General features: G+C 52.9%; 1 protein-coding gene across 6 annotated transcripts in view; it reads right to left on the reverse strand.

Annotated features, from left to right (window-relative positions):
• The window catches only part of LOC138295275 (uncharacterized), a 304183-nt gene extending 288341 nt beyond the window's left edge, over positions 1 to 15842 (reverse strand). For 4 of the 6 annotated variants that reach the window (XM_069233468.1, XM_069233467.1, XM_069233469.1 and 1 more), the window contains exon 1: positions 15645 to 15783. The gene's annotated coding sequence lies outside the window, so the exon portion shown is untranslated. Of the gene's footprint in view, positions 1 to 15644 lie in introns of all 6 variants that reach the window. The other 2 variants (XM_069233470.1, XM_069233471.1) reach the window with 2 other exon arrangements.
• Between the last annotated feature and the right edge of the window lie 1322 nt (positions 15843 to 17164).

A 17164-nucleotide genomic window follows, 5' to 3' on the forward strand; every position in this document is an offset into this window, starting at 1 on the left:
GAGAGGAGAGGAAAAGAGGAGCTAAAAGGAAAACCACTAAAAGAATCCATAGATGAAAGGAGGGCCTGCTGGCTTGGGCTGCCCTGGGCTCCCTGGCCGGAGGGGCCAACCACTGGTTGCCGCCGCGACTGGGCCCCAGGCAGGGAACCAACCATAATCCAGACTGGCGGAGAGGGACCTCCCCGGGCTCCCATCACATTACGAAGCAGCTGAGGAGATCGGTGGCCTGATCGGGGTGAGTGTGGACCTCTCGGGGGCGCTGGGTCCCGGGGGAGAGAGATGTTTTGCCCCCCTGGCGATCCTGACCTGGTGGCGCCGGACGGAGTCCTACGCAGAGCCGGGTGATCTCCCAGGGCCTCCTCTCAGATGTCAGGCTCCAAGTAAGGAACTGAGCCAGTATAAACCCACCCATAGTGTTGGAGCCCCGCTGGTGGTCCTCCACTGGGATGCCCCCCTTGGGTCCCCGGTAGTGCGAGAGCGCTTCAGACATTGGAACTTAGACAGATTTACCTCAGGAGACAACATAAGCCGACCCCAACTCCCTGGGACGAGATGGGGAAGGACAGAGCGAACAAACAACCTCCGGCCTCCCAGCAAAAGATCGATCAGTTCAAGACGCCGGCGGGCCCAAGGAGGGACGGAGAGGCAGCTAGTGGGGGCCCGGCACTGGACAGAGTGAGTGCTATCCTCCAAGCAATCCAATCACCGCAGTCAGCCGTGGAGACCAGAATTGGAGAAGTGCAAGAGGACATGGGCCTCATTAGGCAAGACCTCAGAAACGCAGTGAGCCGAATCACCGAATTGGAAGGCCGGATCTCCCAGACTGAGGACGAATTAGCCGATCTTAGAACCAAAGTGGCCCAGCTGCAGACTCGAGCCGGCGAGTTACACCGCTGTGCGGAAGATGCAGAAAACCGATCACAACGCAACAACCTGCGCTTTATCGGATTCCCAGAGGGCGTAGAGGAAGACAAAGCGTCAGAATTTTGGGAGCATTGGATCAAAACCTGGATGCCAGACCAGACTCTTTCACCCTGGTTCGCAGTTGAACGCGCCCACAGGGCCCTTGCTCCACGCCCCCTGCCGAGCGGCCCAAAGTGCCCGATGATTTCACGCTTCCTCAATTTCAAAGATCGAGAAAATATCCTTAAGGAAGCTAGACGTTCTGAAGATCTTCAATGGGAGAATCATAAGATCTTAATATTTCCAGACTACACCCGTGAAGTCCACATCCGTCGCCGGTCATATGAACATGTCAAACAAAAACTTAGAGCAATGCAACTCTCATACATGCTCCTCTTCCCTGCACGGCTCAAAGTCCTTATGGCCGGAAAGGTGCTTTCTTTGAATCCCCGGAAGAGGCGTGGGACTGGCTGACTGAGGAGGGCGTCGGAGCCCGAAGGGAACCCCTGAGTCAGGCGAGGGAGCCCTCCCGTGACGGAACCCCCCCCTGGGGGGGACCCCGGAGGAGCCGGAAGCGTACCAGATCTCGAAAGGGGAGGCGAAAAGACCCAGACATTCTTGTGGACAGAGAGACGACTGGAGACCCTGGTTCCCAAGTGGAAGGGGCCTCCGTCGAGTCCCCAGAGGTGCGGGACCCGGCGCGGGCCACAGACGGCGGCCGCCTGAGTCAGTCCCCGATGCTCAGCTGATATGAGACTCGGGGCTCCCATCGGGGTGCGCGAGGAGTGGCCGGGACCGCCCGGTTCGCTCTTGCGGGCCCTTGGGGAGACCCCACCAGCGGCTTGGTGCCTCCGTGCTGTTTGCCACGTATGGCCTGACTTCTTACTATTGATTGCATATGATCCGACTGAAGGGAGGGGTCCACCACTCCACTCCAACGACAGTCCTTCTGGCTGTTCTGTTCTGGTTGGGTATTTGGGCGACAGATGCTTCCTGGGTGGGAGTATGGGGAGGGGGTGGTTGGGGGGTGAGAAGTTTGAGATGGGGTTAGATAGCAACGTGTTGATAAGTTTTCTTTGTTGCCTTAATGTTTCATTGTTATGTTCCAAACGGTCGTCCCTATGTCCACTGGCAGACACCCGACAGTTTACAATACCCACGCAACTCACGCCTGGTCCTCACTGACACAAATCATCTCCTGGAATGTTAATGGCCTGTTAGACAAGATCAAGAGATCCGCAGTATTCAATACTCTCATCAGATATTCCCCCTCAGTAGCCCTACTACAAGAAACCCATCTCCTCGGATCTAAGTGCCCCATGTTTGCGCGAGGAGGATATGACAGGGTTTACCACGCGGGCTTCTCCAGGGGCTCTAGAGGGGTGGCCATTCTACTCCATCGCTCACTACCTATGGTGATTACAGCCATGCAGTCCGACCCACAGGGCAGATTTGTAGTAGTCACGGGGTTACTCCATGGATCACCACTAAACCTTGTATGTGCTTATGCCCCCCAACGGGACTTGATACCTTCTTACTCACTCTCCGCCAGGTGGTAGCGGGACTCCCCCAGGGAACCACCCTAGTGGGAGGGGACTTCAACGCCGTTCTCGACCCCAGACTGGATGTATCCGGTGATGTTACTGCTAGTAGGTCCAATCGGGCTTCGAGTCTTAGTGGCTGGGCCGAGAGCCTTGGCCTATTTGAGGTGTGGAGAGCTTGGCATCCTAGGAAACGTCAATACACACACACATCGGCCGCACATCTGACGCACTCCAGAATTGACCTTGTATTTATGCCCGCTCTAGACATCACCAGTGTCACAGAGGCGGAGATACTGCCTCAGGGGGTTTCGGATCACGCACCGGTGCGAGTCCGGCTGGGTGGGGCAGACCCCGCCAGACGCCCGATGTGGCGCCTGAACGCATGGTACCTACAAGACAACGACTACACTCTTGAGGTTAGGGACCATCTTGTTCAGTATTTCGAACTGAACCTGGGATCGGTTCGATCCCCAGGTACATTATGGGCCGCTTGTAAAGTCACTCTCAGAGGACATGCCAAGTATCTCCTTCGCTCTCTTGAACGTGCTCGAAACTCACGAATGTCCGAGTTGGAGGCCAGGGCACTAAACCTGGAGCGCCAGCAAACGACCTCAGCATCAGCCTCTAATCTGAGGCAGCTCACTATTGTTAGAGACGAAATTAAGCACTTAGTGCTAGATTCAGCTAAACATATATGGAGGGCCTCAACCGCCCGAGTGCATGGTTGGGGGGACAAGAACGGGAAGCTTCTACACTGGCTGGCCACCCGCCCTCTAGCTAATAGAATCATACCTGAAATCATGGAGGAATCCGGTTTTCCTTCCAAAACACCCATCGAAATAGCACAAAGCTTTGCCTCCTACTACGCACGCCTATACGCAGAGCACCCCGACCCACTATTGAAAGGGAATCCCCCCTTCTAAATGATGTAACTCTCTCCAGAGTTTCCCAAGCGACCAGGAGCAGGTTGGACGAGGCCATTAGCCTTGAGGAAATCGCCAGCGCAATTACCAGCCTGGCAGCGGGCAAGACCCCAGGGCCGGATGGATTCCCGGCAGAATTATACGGTAAATGCAGTGATATTCTGGGTCCTCACCTACTCAGTATGTACGAGGAGGCTGAGCGGGAGGGCCGCTTCCCCCCTGGGATCGACCAAGCCACAATTGTGGTGATCCCCAAGACCCAACCCCCGTCGCAACATTGCTCGGCATATCGGCCCATCTCACTTCTGAATACCGAGATCAAAGTGCTGGCCTCAATCCTCGCCTCCAGACTAAAGGAAGTAATGCCCACATTGGTACACCCCGACCAGTGGGGTTTCATGCCTACCCGTAGCACTAGGCACTGCATTAGGCGGTTACACCTAGCGTTGGCGAGCTACAAGATTCTGTCTCACACCCCCTTGGCTTTGCTTCTGCTTGATTTTGAAAAAGCCTTTGATACAGTAGATTGGTCCTACCTTGATCACGTTCTACAAAGAAACGGACTCGGACCGAAATTCCGGGGCCTGGTGAGGCTACTCTACTCTAATCCGACAGCCCGGGTCCAGGTGAACGGGGTGGTCTCCGACCCATTCTCCATTGGCCGTGGCACCCGACAAGGGTGCCCGCTATCCCCTCTACTCTTTGCGCTAATAATAAGAGCCCCTGGCGAAGCTGCTGCGGGAGGACCCTCTGATTGAGGGTTGGGCTTGGCCTGCTTGCCCAGAGGACCGTGTGGCATTATACGCGGATGATGTCCTATTGTACATTTCTAATCCGGCCAAGAGTGGCCCTCGCATTCTACAAATTCTGGGCCTCTTCTCGGAGGCCTCAGGTCTGACTCTAAATCCCAGTAAATCTTTATTGGTCCCCCTCCACCACTCCAGGGATTGCGTAGCCTGGCAACAAAACATCCCAGTACGGAGAAACAGTTTTAAATACTTGGGAATACACGTTTCACTACTCCCTGAATTAACGTGGGAACTCAACATCACGCCATTAACTAGAAGAATCAAAAAGGACCTCCAGCGTTGGAGGTCCCTCCCCCTTAACCTGCTTGGAAGAATTGCACTCTATAAGATGATGATCCTCCCCAGACTCCTCTACCTATTACAGAATTTCCCGCATCCTATCCCCATGAGATGGTTTGGAGAGATGGACTCGTCAACGCGCCAATTCATATTGAATGGCACCCGTCCCCGACTGGCGCTCAAAACCTGCCAGAGAGATGTCTACGATGGGGGGTTGGGAATGTCCAACATCCATTACTACCATCTTGCGATGCACCTGCTCGGAATTAATGATTGGATGGGGAGTGGATGGACAGACCCAGCGTTCCGACTGGAACTCCAGACGCTAAGCTACCCACGGATCCTTGATGCCCTGTACGAAGGCCCAATCTCCCGGGATGTCCCAGATGTGACTAAGGTGATACTGCTGGGATGGCGGGCGGCCCAGAAGGTGTCGAGATGGTGGGGGCGCCTCACCCAGCAGACCCCGCTATGGCACGGGAAGCACTTAAGGGAGGTGGCGGGCCTGGAGGGATTTCAGAAATGGGACAACATAGGTATTTCCACATTGGGCGACGTTTGGGATGGGTCACACACACGATCCTTTGAGAACCTCCAGAAACTCTTCTCATTAAACAAGACGCAATTCCATAAATATCTCCAGCTCCGTCACGCCCTCCTTATACACATCCAGGCAGGGGATACCGTACCCGAATATAGCCCTATGGAAGCAACGGCACTGATGGGGAACCTGGGCAAGGGAGGTGTTTCCCAGATATATCGTACCTTGACTGCCAACACAGCTTGTTCCCTGGAGGGGCTTCGCCAGAGGTGGGAGGGATGGGTGGGCCCTATGGAAGAGGTAGACTGGAACGAGGCACTGATGGCCCGCGAACCTTAACAATGGCGACTCGTTTCCGATTAATACAGACCTATTACCTCCACACAGTTTACCTTACACCCACCAAATTACACAGAGCGGGTCTTTGATCCACTGCCGATTGCCCCCGATGTATGAATCCGGAAACGGATTTCTTCCATATGGTATGGGCATGCCCGGTTATAGCAACCTACTGGAGGGCGGTCACACGGGAGATCTCCCGGGTCTTACAGGAAGATATAGAGATGGCGCCGCTGCCTCTCCTGCTGGGGATCATGGGAGATACTGGAATGAGAAGGACGGATCGAATCTTCCTCAGGGTGGCATGCCTAGTGGCCAAAAGGGATATAATGGCAGACTGGAAAGCCAAAGGCGCACCGGCATTGACTAAATGGAGGCGAGGGGTGGATTGGTGTGCGCAGCGTGAAAAACTTGTATATGAGGCTAGAGGATGCCCGAACAAATATAATAAGATATGGGGGAAGTGGGAGGCCGCAACATGAACCCCCCCCCTAATGGGAGTGAGACACTCATAAGGTACTCCAACATGGCGACGTATAACGACCTATACGCAGAGCACCCCCGACCCACTATTGAAAGGGAATCCCCCCTTCTAAATGATGTAACTCTCTCCAGAGTTTCCCAAGCGACCAGGAGCAGGTTGGACGAGGCCATTAGCCTTGAGGAAATCGCCAGCGCAATTACCAGCCTGGCAGCGGGCAAGACCCCAGGGCCGGATGGATTCCCGGCAGAATTATACGGTAAATGCAGTGATATTCTGGGTCCTCACCTACTCAGTATGTACGAGGAGGCTGAGCGGGAGGGCCGCTTCCCCCTTGGGATCGACCAAGCCACAATTGTGGTGATCCCCAAGACCCAACCCCCGTCGCAACATTGCTCGGCATATCGGCCCATCTCACTTCTGAATACCGAGATCAAAGTGCTGGCCTCAATCCTCGCCTCCAGACTAAAGGAAGTAATGCCCACATTGGTACACCCCGACCAGTGGGGTTTCATGCCTACCCGTAGCACTAGGCACTGCATTAGGCGGTTACACCTAGCGTTGGCGCACTACAAGATTCTGTCTCACACCCCCTTGGCTTTGCTTCTGCTTGATTTTGAAAAAGCCTTTGATACAGTAGATTGGTCCTACCTTGATCACGTTCTACAAAGAAACGGACTCGGACCGAAATTCCGGGGCCTGGTGAGGCTACTCTACTCTAATCCGACAGCCCGGGTCCAGGTGAACGGGGGTAGTCTCCGACCCATTCTCCATCAGCCGAGTCCCAAGATGGCTGCCAACACTTCAATGGCTTCCTTGCTGAAGTGTTGGGAGCCAATAAGATCTCTGCACGAGGTCAGGAGGGGTCGCAAATCCTTCACGTCCCTTAATATACAAATTGGACGCTTTCTGGACCAGGACCTACCTACCTGCCAAATATGCTGTAATTCCGCCCAGTAGTTTCAGAGCTATCGCCGTTCAAATATCTCTATGGAAAAATGAATGGGGGAAACGTGTTTTGGGACTCCCCCCCCCCCTTTTTCTCAGCCCTCTCCCTCCAAGAACGGATCACCCCAAAACTTTCCAGAGAGGAGCTGACGTGACTGTCAAATTTTTGAGGAAAGATTTGTGAAGATTTGTCAAGCGGCGCCAAAGATATAGGCAAGTAAAAAAAAATGCTTTTTATAGAGAAACTAGGTCCTAACTATAACTACCTAGTGGCGACTGCCAGTAGGTAATATTTATTACCTACTGGCAGTAAAAAAATACTTTTTATAAAGAAACTAGGTCCTGACTATAACTACCTAGTGGCGATTGCCAGGAGGTAATATTTATTACTGGCGGTCGCCACTAGGTAGTTGTAGTTAGGACTAACCTTCACCATAAATAAAGCGTTTTTTGTTTTGCTAATAATGGTGTGCCGTTTGAAGAATCTTCACAAAATTTTCCAAAACAAGTGTACTACTTGCCCTAGTTCTGGTTGGAAAGTTTTAGGGTGATTCATCAAGCCGGGGCAGAGAAAAAGTGGGAGGTCCCAAAAACGTGTTACCCTTTTTCTTTGCATTCCTTAGACAGGGCTACAGCCTGAACCGCTGAACGGAATCACACCAAATTTGGCAGAAAGCCAGATCTTGGTCTGTGGATTGTTTTTTGTAAATTGGTGTAAATCCGTTCAGTAGTTTAGGAAATATTAAAGGGCAAGAAATATTGAAATCTACGGACGTGGATGCTCTGCGGATCCAACTGTCCTGTGCTGATATTTGATTGGCTGCCAACACTTCAACAAGGAAGTGTTGGCAGCCATTTTGTGACTCTGCTTCAGTCGAGTCCCACGAAAAAAAGATTTAAAAAACAGAAAAGGGGCCAGGGTAGGGACACCCTGAGCCCCTAAGCCTTGGTGCAGGCGTCCGTCCCTCAGGGACCCCGCCAGGGCTAAAAAGCATTTTTTTTAAATCTCTGAAAAATCTACAGATGGATCTGCAAGTTTTTCTGAGATTTGTTTTAAAAAACGTGGTCTCCCATGCTCTTCCTTTAGTTTGCCCCAGGGAGACAAGGTCCCGGGGCCACTAGGGACAAAAACAAAAAAAAAGGAGAGGGAACACGGAGCACCCCTCCAACGGAGTATAGGAGCCCGGGGACCACCACCTCCCTGGTGCAAATGTTATAAAGTCAATGCGGGGGCCTGCTCACACTCCCTCTTCCCCGCAGCCCTGAAGACCGCCACTTCCCCAGGGCACTAAAAATATGCCCAGTGGGCCCGCCCGTACCACGGGGGCTGCCACGTTCCTGAAGCAATGTTTTTGACTTAATGCCAGGGGGCCCGCACTTAAGGCTCCCCCTATGGTCCTGTTACTTTTCTCTCTCTGCCGTCTTCCATCCCATAATAGGATGGAAGAGGGGAAAAAGGGATTGGTACTGCAGTGGTCTCTTCATACAATAACTTCAAAGAGTCACATTAGCATGATGGTTGATTTTAATGTTATAGTTTTGTTTTGCAGCACAGCCGAACAGAGGCTGTGCGCAAAAAAAGCTCTTGGCCTGTCCCTCAGTAGGTTGAAGGTTCTAAACTTGCCATCTCATGGTAGTGTGTCTGCTTATTTATTAGTGTTGTGACTGTTAAACATTCCTGGTGATGGAACATTTACGTCTTTTTCTCTTCCAAAACTGTGGGTTGAATGTCCTAGTTTTACCTGGACACTGCAATGGAAGGAGTCACCTGTGGCCTAGTGGTTAAGGTCTCGGACCCTCACATTGAAATATAGGAGTTCTAGTCTGGGTGTTCCAGTGATCCTTTCCCTACTTTAATTTCTTTTCAACTTTGAATGACTAAAGGTACATATTGAAAGGTGACCTTACTCTTTTCAATTGACAAATACATTTTTTTCAGTTTGTCCTAAAATATTTCAATCTAATTATGCAATTCATCAAAGCCTAAAAAATCGTACTCTTTCTCTCCTTCTCTCTCTCGATTCCTCTCTGTCAATCTCTTTCTCTAAATTGCTCTGCCTCTCTCAATCTCTCAATGATGGTGCGGGTGGTGCAGTTAAAGGGGGTTGGCTGTAGGGCCTAGCCACAGGCCAGACCCTGTGGCCAACCCTGCCGAGCACAGTTTGGTGATTATAGGGGGTTGGCTCACTTGCAGTTTTTGGAAATATAAAGAAAATAAAAGGATATGAGCCTTAAAAGACTGCACCTGGTTGTGCTGCTCTTTTTCTGCATAGAATTGCATGCTGTATGGTGTTGTTGAAAGACGCAGCTATGGAGAAAAGCTGTGTTTCTATATGTATAGATAGGACCCAGTTGCCATTAAAAATGGATATCTTGGTTTGCTAATAATGTTTGGCCTGTTTGATGAATCTTCACAAACTTTTCCAAAAACATTTAGTACATATCAGCAACTTCCTTGATAGTTTCAGGGTGAGAAAAAAGGGGTGTTTGAAAATTCAACTATTCCATGCAAATTCCCATAGAGGAATTTTAGACCAATAAAGCCAAAATGACAGAATAACACCAAATGTGGCAGAGAGTTACACCTTTGCCCAGAAAGTGTGATTTTTGTGATTTGGTTTAAATCCATTAGTTTTTGAGAAATTAAGATTCAAATTTTATAGATATCTGGACAGATGGGTTTGTGGGACTCTCGCAGGAGTCCCTTGGACATCAAACTTCCAAAAAATAAGGTGATCTGATTAGCCAAGGTTACTTTTTTTCCCATCAACTGCCTTGCTCCTGCGAGTCCTGTTGGAGCTCATGCTATGACTGGCTGGCCATAACAAGAAGAGGAATGTTGCGGCCACCATTACAGGACACTGTGACTCAGTCTCTGTGTCCTGAAATAAAGCCAAAAAAACATTTTGAAAAAAAAAGGTTTTTAAAAGGGGGGGGGGGGCTGTGGTCGGTTGGTCTTGTAGAGGAAGTGGGGCGTATGCAGTGGGGGGGCTGGATACTTACTAGGGATTTGAATGCAAGGTCTGGCCACAGTCCAGGCCCTGCAGCCAAACCCGTACGTGAGGGGGGTGGACACTCGTGGGAGGATTGGGAGCAGGCCCTGTTACCAACCCCACAGCATAATCCTGTGAAACTATGCCAACATCCCACCGCACATCGCCAAGGAGACATTGGCATAGTTAAGGATGGTAAGTTAGAGCTACTGGTGATGTAAGTTCATAACTGGACTCTTCTTGCCACATAATTTGGTCATTTTCTGCCACATAATTCCAGGGGCCCTGCATATAACTAGAGCACTTCCATTTACCTTCTTCCTCTATCAGCAGCCAAAAATTCAAATGTTGCCATTTAGCATCCTAATTTAAATATGCCATGCTAATTCCACTAGAATACCACTTCCACCACTGTTGCTGGCTGGCTAACACAATTCCCAAAACAAGACAGCCACGGAGGAGTGACAAGAGAAATAAAGGGTCAGCCAAACATATCACGAGTGTATAAGGATGTTAAGTTGGCCTGAATCATGGCCATAATTGCAATAAGGAGAGATTAATAAAACATATACAATCATCATATAAATGCAATAAAAAGCTTTATCGGAAATACACTTTTGGCATTAGACTGTAATGCTCAGAGCAGCCCCTAGAGAACACCACAATGAAAATAGCATTTGTAAGAAACATGGTCACGTTACCATATAGTTAGCCCCTAGAGGAAATAACCACATGAAAACAAAATGACTGTGTAATCACATATTTAGCCCCTAGAAAACATAGTGCATTACACATTTTCAGGGCTAGCAGGCCTACTGCAATGATATTACAAAGAAGACCCTTAAAACACAAACTACTCTCAGCTATAAAACAGCCATGAGAGAGAGTAAAAAGACACTGAATGGAGGGAGGGGTTAATATTTTGGGATCCCCACTAAACTAGTGTGACCCAGAGATGACCTAGACAGAAAGACTAGGTCGTGGTGAACCTTTTGAAGGTGGCCCCATTGTCCTAGGGCCACCACAGGCTGAGTTATGAGCAAAAATGTTTTGTAAAAGAGTGACCTGCAAAGCATCATGGGACAATCAAGTGCAACAAATATTGTAGTATGTTGACTGTAATGCTCAGAACAGCCCCTAGAGGGCACCACAATAAAAATATCATTTGTAAGAAACATGGTTATTTAACCATATAATTAGCCCCTAGAGGTCATAACTACATGAGGCTAGCAGGCCTACTGCAATATTAAAGCCCTTAGAACACAAACTACTCCAAGCTGTAAAACAGAAGTTGCAGACATAAGAGAGCTTAAAAAGGGATTGAATGGTGGGAGGGGTTATTATTTTGGAGTCCCCACTAATTTAGTGTGGGGAACCAGAGATGACCTAAACAGAAAGTGTGTGTCATGCTGAATGTTTTGGTGGTGGTCCCATTGTCCTAGAACCACCACAACGTTTTGAAAAAGAATACTCGCAAAGCATTATGGGGTGACTTTCCCTGAGTGCAATGAATATTGTAGTATTGTCTCTTGCGCTGTGCCACGGTAGTCATGCTGCAGATTTCTGTGTTTTTTAGTGAAGCAGTTAGCAATTGTAAGTGTCTTTGGGAAAGCTATGGAGCGTGAAGGGGAGAGCCAAAAGAAATGACTCTGATTAGGTAACAGCGTGAACAATGTGACCAGCGCTCCGATACAGCTGATGGAGATTGCGCTGTTGGGGCTGTTTGTGCTGTGAGGGCCATGGTTGCCATGGAGCATGAAGGGCAGAGACAAAAGAAAAAAATAGTTCACCCACGCTGAGGTATATCGACAGTTGTGCAATTATCCATGTAACAGGGTCAGTCCACAAGGCGGTACCAAAACCGCCCCAAGGTGGGACAAACATAAGGCAATTACCAATGACATCAAGGGATTTTTTAAAGACAAGCCCACAAACGAGTGAAAGTGATGGGTGTGAGGTGGGTGTGATTAAAAGTTCACAATACTTACAGCAGGTCAAAGCGCTTGCACGCTCAACCTAAAAAGAAAGTTCAGTGAAATAAAATGTCTGCGCGTGATACCACCATGTGGTGAACTGGGGAAGCCAGGACTGATCTCAGTTTCTATGATTTCACTGTATGTGATTCAGCCACTTGATGGATTCCCCTTTCTCTCCTTTTTAACACCAAAGGTTCATGTTTTGAACAGCTTTGTTTTTAATTTGTGCTGCAATGAGGTTGAGGGTGGGTGGTGGGCAGAAGCCGCAAGAGTCCCTCACTTGTGCTGGAAAGGAACTCTCCCCCCCCCTCACCTGCAGGCAGCACATGTCCTGCACTGGGCCCACCCAGACCTTCTGCAGTTCCCCTGCCTCCCCCATGTGCATGCTGTACTGCAATGCCACAGCTGCACATTGTCTGTGCTCCCCCTCGCCTGCATGCAGAGCTGGTCCTCCCCTGTGTGCATGCAGTACTGCAATGCCACAGCTGCACATTGTCTGTGCCTGACAGGGCAGCCCCCCCCCCCCCCCCCCCCCCGCCTGCATGCAGAGCTGGTCCTCCCCTGTGTGCATGCAGTGAGATGCAGTGCCACTGTTTGTCACCCCCCCTCACTTGCAGGCAGCGCCGGTCCTGCTCTGGGCTCTGTCAGGCCCCCTCCCTCGGTATGCAGCCTCCCCTGTGTGCATGCTGTACTGCAATACCACAGCAGCACATTGTCTGGGCCTGACAGGGCAGCCCCCCTCACCTGCATGCAGAGCTGGTCCTCCCCTGTGTGCATGCAGTGGTGCAGTGTGATGCAATGCCACTGTTTGTCACCCCCCCCCCCTCACCTGCAGGCAGCGCCGGTCCTGCTCTGGGCTCTGTCAGGCCCTCTTCCTCGGTATGCAGCCTCCCCTGTGTGCATGCTGTACTGCAATACCACAGCAGCACATTGTCTGTGCCTGGCAGGGCAGCCCCCCCCCCTCGCCTGCATGCAGAGCTGGTCCTCCTGTGAGATGCCCCAGACCCTCTACCTCAGTGTACAGCCCCCCTTATACACGGGGCCACTGGAATTATGCAAAGTTCAGCCGCTGTGTTTTTACATGATTAAAGATTTGCGGCATTTGCCACATAAAACGTTTCCTGCTGCACAATTTGCAGATTTTAACAACTCAGATGGATCAGCGGTTTTTACAAATGTGGTAACACTTGATACTGCAGTGACAGACACCTCCGCAAACGATGACCGGTCGCGCTTCTGAAGCTCATTGCTTAAAATTGTACTACTGATGTGCAACATTTGTCAGACATTACTTAACATATACAATGCCAAAGCAATGAATTAACACTATCACAAAATGTTCCGTGTTAAACCTCATAATTGCCCTTTTCTTTCCGCATAATTTAGATATCACTCCAGCGTAACTGCAGTTTCACAGTTAAGAGGAGTCCTCACTTGTGCAGGACAGGGAAGCTACGCTTCACCTGCAGGCACAGGCCCTCTCCCTCAGTATGCAGCCTTCGCTATGTGCATGCTGTGGTGCAGTGTAATGCAGTGCCACAGCTTGTCACACTCCCCTGACCTGCAGACAGTACAGACTGTGCTCTGAGCTCTCCCCCTCAGGATGCAGCCTCCCCTATGGGAATGCAGTGGTGCAGTGTGATGCAGTGCCACAGCTTGTTACACAACCCCTCATCTGCAGGCAGCGCCGGTCCTGCTCTGGGTTCTCACAAGCCCCTTCCCTCAGTATGCAGCCTCCCCTGTGTGCATGCAGTGGTGCAGTGTGATGCAGTGCCACAGCTTGTTACACAACCCCTCACCTGCAGGCAGCGCCGGTCCTGCTCTGGGCTCTCACAGACCCTCTCTCTGAATATATAGCCTCCCCTGTGTGCATGCAGTGTTGCAGTGAGATGCAGTGGCACTGTTTGTCACAACCGACCCCCCCCCCCCCCTCTCGTCAGGCAGCGCCGGTCCTGCTCTGGGCTCTCACAGACCCTCTCTCTGAATATATAGCCTCCCCTGTGTGCATGCAGTGTTGCAGCGTGATGCAGTGCCACAGTTTGTCACACTCCCCGTCACTTGCAGGCAGCGCCGGTCTTGCTCTGCGCTCTCTCAGGCCCTCTCCCTCAGTATGCAGCCTCCCCTGTGTGCATGCAGTGAGATGCAGTGCCACAGCTTGTCACACTCCCCTGACCTGCAGAAAGTACAGACTGTGCTCTGAGCTCTCCCCCTCAGGATGAAGCCTCCCCTATAGGCATGCAGTGGTGCAGTGTGATGCAGTGCCACAGTTTGTCACACCCCTCCCGTCACCTGCAAGCAGCGCCGGTCCTGGTCTGGGTTCTCACAGGCCCCCTCCCTCAGTATGTAGCCTCCTCTGTGTGCATGTAGTGTTGCAGTGAGATGCAGTGCCACAGCTTGTCACACTCCCCTGACCTGCAGACAGTACAGACTACTCTGAGCTCTCCCCCTCAGTATGCCGCCTCCCATGTGGGCATGCAGTGATGCAGTGTGATGCAGTGATAGAGCTTGCCACCCCTCCCCCCCTCAGTCACCTACAGACAGCGCCGGTCCTGCCCTGGGTTTTCCCATGCCCTCTCCCTCAGTATATAGCCTCCCCTCTGTGCATGCAGGGTTACAGTGTGATGCAGTGGCACAGATTGTCACACTCCCCTGACCTGCAGACAGCACAGACTCTGCTCTGAGATCTACCCCTCAGTATGCAGCCTCCCCTGTGGGCATGCAGTGGTGAAGTGTGATGCAGTGCCAGAGCTTGTCACGCCCCCTGTTCAGTCACCTGCAGACAGCGCCGATCCTGCCCTGGGCTTTCCCATGCCCTCTCCCTCAGTATACGATCCCCTGTGTGCATGCAGTGTTGCAGTGAGATGCAGTGCCACAGTTTGCCGCCGCCCCCCCCACCCCCCCCCCCCCAATCATGCAGACAGCGCCGGGTCCTGCCCTGGGCTTTCCCATGCCCTCTCCCTCAGTATACAGCCTCCCCTGTGGGCATGCAGTGGTGCAGTGTGATGCAATGCCACTGTTTGTCTCAACCTCCCCCTCCCCCCCCCCCCCCCATCACCTGCAGGCAGCGCCGGGTCCTGCTCTGGGCTCTCACAGACCCTCTCTCTGAGTATATAGCCTCCCTGTGTGCATGCAGTGTTGCAGTGTTGCAGTGTGATGCAGTGTCAGTTTATCACACCCTTCCCGTCACCTGCAGACAGGAGAGGTCCTGCTCTGGGCTCTCGCAGGCCCTCTCCCTCAGTATGCAGCCTCCCTGTGAGCATGCAGCGTTGCAGTGTGATGCAGTGTCAGTTTATCACACCCTTCCCGTCACCTGCAGACAGGAGAGGTCCTGCTCTGGGCTCTCGCAGGCCCTCTCCCTCAGTGTGCAGTCTCCCCTGTGTGCATGCAGTGTTGCAGTGTGATGCAGTGCCACTGTTTGTCACACACACACCCCCCTCACCAGCAGGCAGCGCCGGCCCTGCTCTGGGCTCTCACAGACCCTCTCTCTGAGTATACAGCCTCCCTGTGTGCATGCAGTGTTGCAGTGCCACAGTTTGTCATCCCCCCTCACCTGCAGGCAGCGCCAGTCCTGCTCTGGGCTCTCACAGACCCTCCGAGTATATAGCCTCCCCTGTGTGCATGCAGTGTGATGCAGTGCCACAGTTTGTCACACTCCCCGTCACCTGCAGGCAGTGCCGGTCCTGCTCTGGCCTCTCTCAGGCCCTCTCCCTCAGTATGCAGCCTCCCTGTGAGCATGCAGTGTTGCAGTGTGATGCAGTGTCAGTTTATCACACCCTTCCCGTCACCTGCAGACAGGAGAGGTCCTGCTCTGGGCTCTCGCAGGCCCTCTCCCTCAGTGTGCAGTCTCCCCTGTGTGCATGCAGTGTTGCAGTGAGATGCAGTGCCATAGTCTGTCGCACCCCCCTCACCTGCAGGCAGCGCCGGGTGCTGCCCAGGCTCTCCCAGGTCCTCTCCCTCAGCATGCAGTGGTGCGGTGTGATGCAGTGCCAGAGCCTGTCACACACCCCCTCCCCAGTCAGCTGCAGACAGCGCCGGTCCTGCCCCAGGCCCTCTCCAGCTGGTGCCTCGCTTGTCCCGCCGCTTCCTCCTCTGTGGATCCGGAGGGCAGCGCCTGCAGTGCCTTCCAGTTCCTGGCTGGTGAGCAGTCCTTCCTTCACGCACTGCACGCTGAGTCACTGGATGACGAGGCACGGTTTCCATTCATTACAGTCTCCCAGCGCCTTGAGCCTTGAGCCTTGTGTGCTAACCCTGGGGTGAAGCTGAGTTTCAAAGAACCCTGGTAACTCTTCCCAAGGGTCACCACAGGCCCCCTACCACAGCCCTACAACACACGAGGTTTGAACCCCCGGAGGGGCTGGGGGGACCACCAGGCTGCCTCCCACCTGCACAGGGTGGGTTCAGGCCCCGTCCCCCACCCCATCACCGCAGGGGAGTGGTCCACCCTGGGGACTCCTGCTCCCACCTCCAGGCCAGTCATGACCCCACCTGGGCCGCCTGTGTCCCACGCCGTCCTCACTGCCACCGCAGGCTCCTGCCGCGCCCACACACCTGGGCACGGCCCATCTGCTCTAAGCGCACACACCTGGGCACGGCCCATCTGCTCTAAGCGCACACACCTGGGCACGGCCCATCTGCTCTAAGCCCACACACCTCGGCACGGCCCATCTGCTCTAAGCGCACACACCTGGGCACGGCCCATCTGCTCTAAGCCCACACACCTCGGCACGGCCCATCTGCTCTAAGCCCACACACCTCGGCACGGCCCATCTGCTCTAAGCGCACACACCTGGGCACGGCCCATCTGCTCTAAGCCCACACACCTCGGCACGGCCCATCTGCTCTAAGCGCACACACCTGGGCACGGCCCACCTGCTCTAAGCGCACACACCTGGGCACGGCCCTGCTCTAAGCGCACACACCTTGGCACGGCCCATCTGCTCTAAGCGCACACACCTCGGCACGGCCCATCTGCTCTAAGCGCACACACCTGGGCACGGCCCATCTGCTCTAAGCGCACACACCTCGGCACGGCCCATCTGCTCTAAGCGCACACACCTCGGCACGGCCCATCTGCTCTAAGCCCACACACCTGGGCACGGCCCACCTGCTCTAAGCCCACCCAGCAGTGCTTGCTGCAGAATAAGCCACTTGCATCTTTCCCGTCTCTGTGCCCAACCCCACAAGGAATCACTGCCTCTGAACCTCGTCCTGCCTCCACGGAGTGGCCACGGGTCCTTCTGGCTTCTAGTCCCCCCAGCTTCGGAATGATGAACGAGTTACTGCCCCCTGGTAACTCATACTGGTGGTACTCTAACCACACATTCCCCACTTTAGTACACCCCGCAGTACTCCTGCGTGCTCAGCGCAGGCTCCAACCCTGCCACAGCCACATAGCGGGCCTGACTTAGAGTTGGGCGGATTGGTTTGC

Source organism: Pleurodeles waltl, chromosome 5 (assembly GCF_031143425.1).
Source record: "Pleurodeles waltl isolate 20211129_DDA chromosome 5, aPleWal1.hap1.20221129, whole genome shotgun sequence".
NCBI lineage: Eukaryota > Metazoa > Chordata > Amphibia > Caudata > Salamandridae > Pleurodeles > Pleurodeles waltl.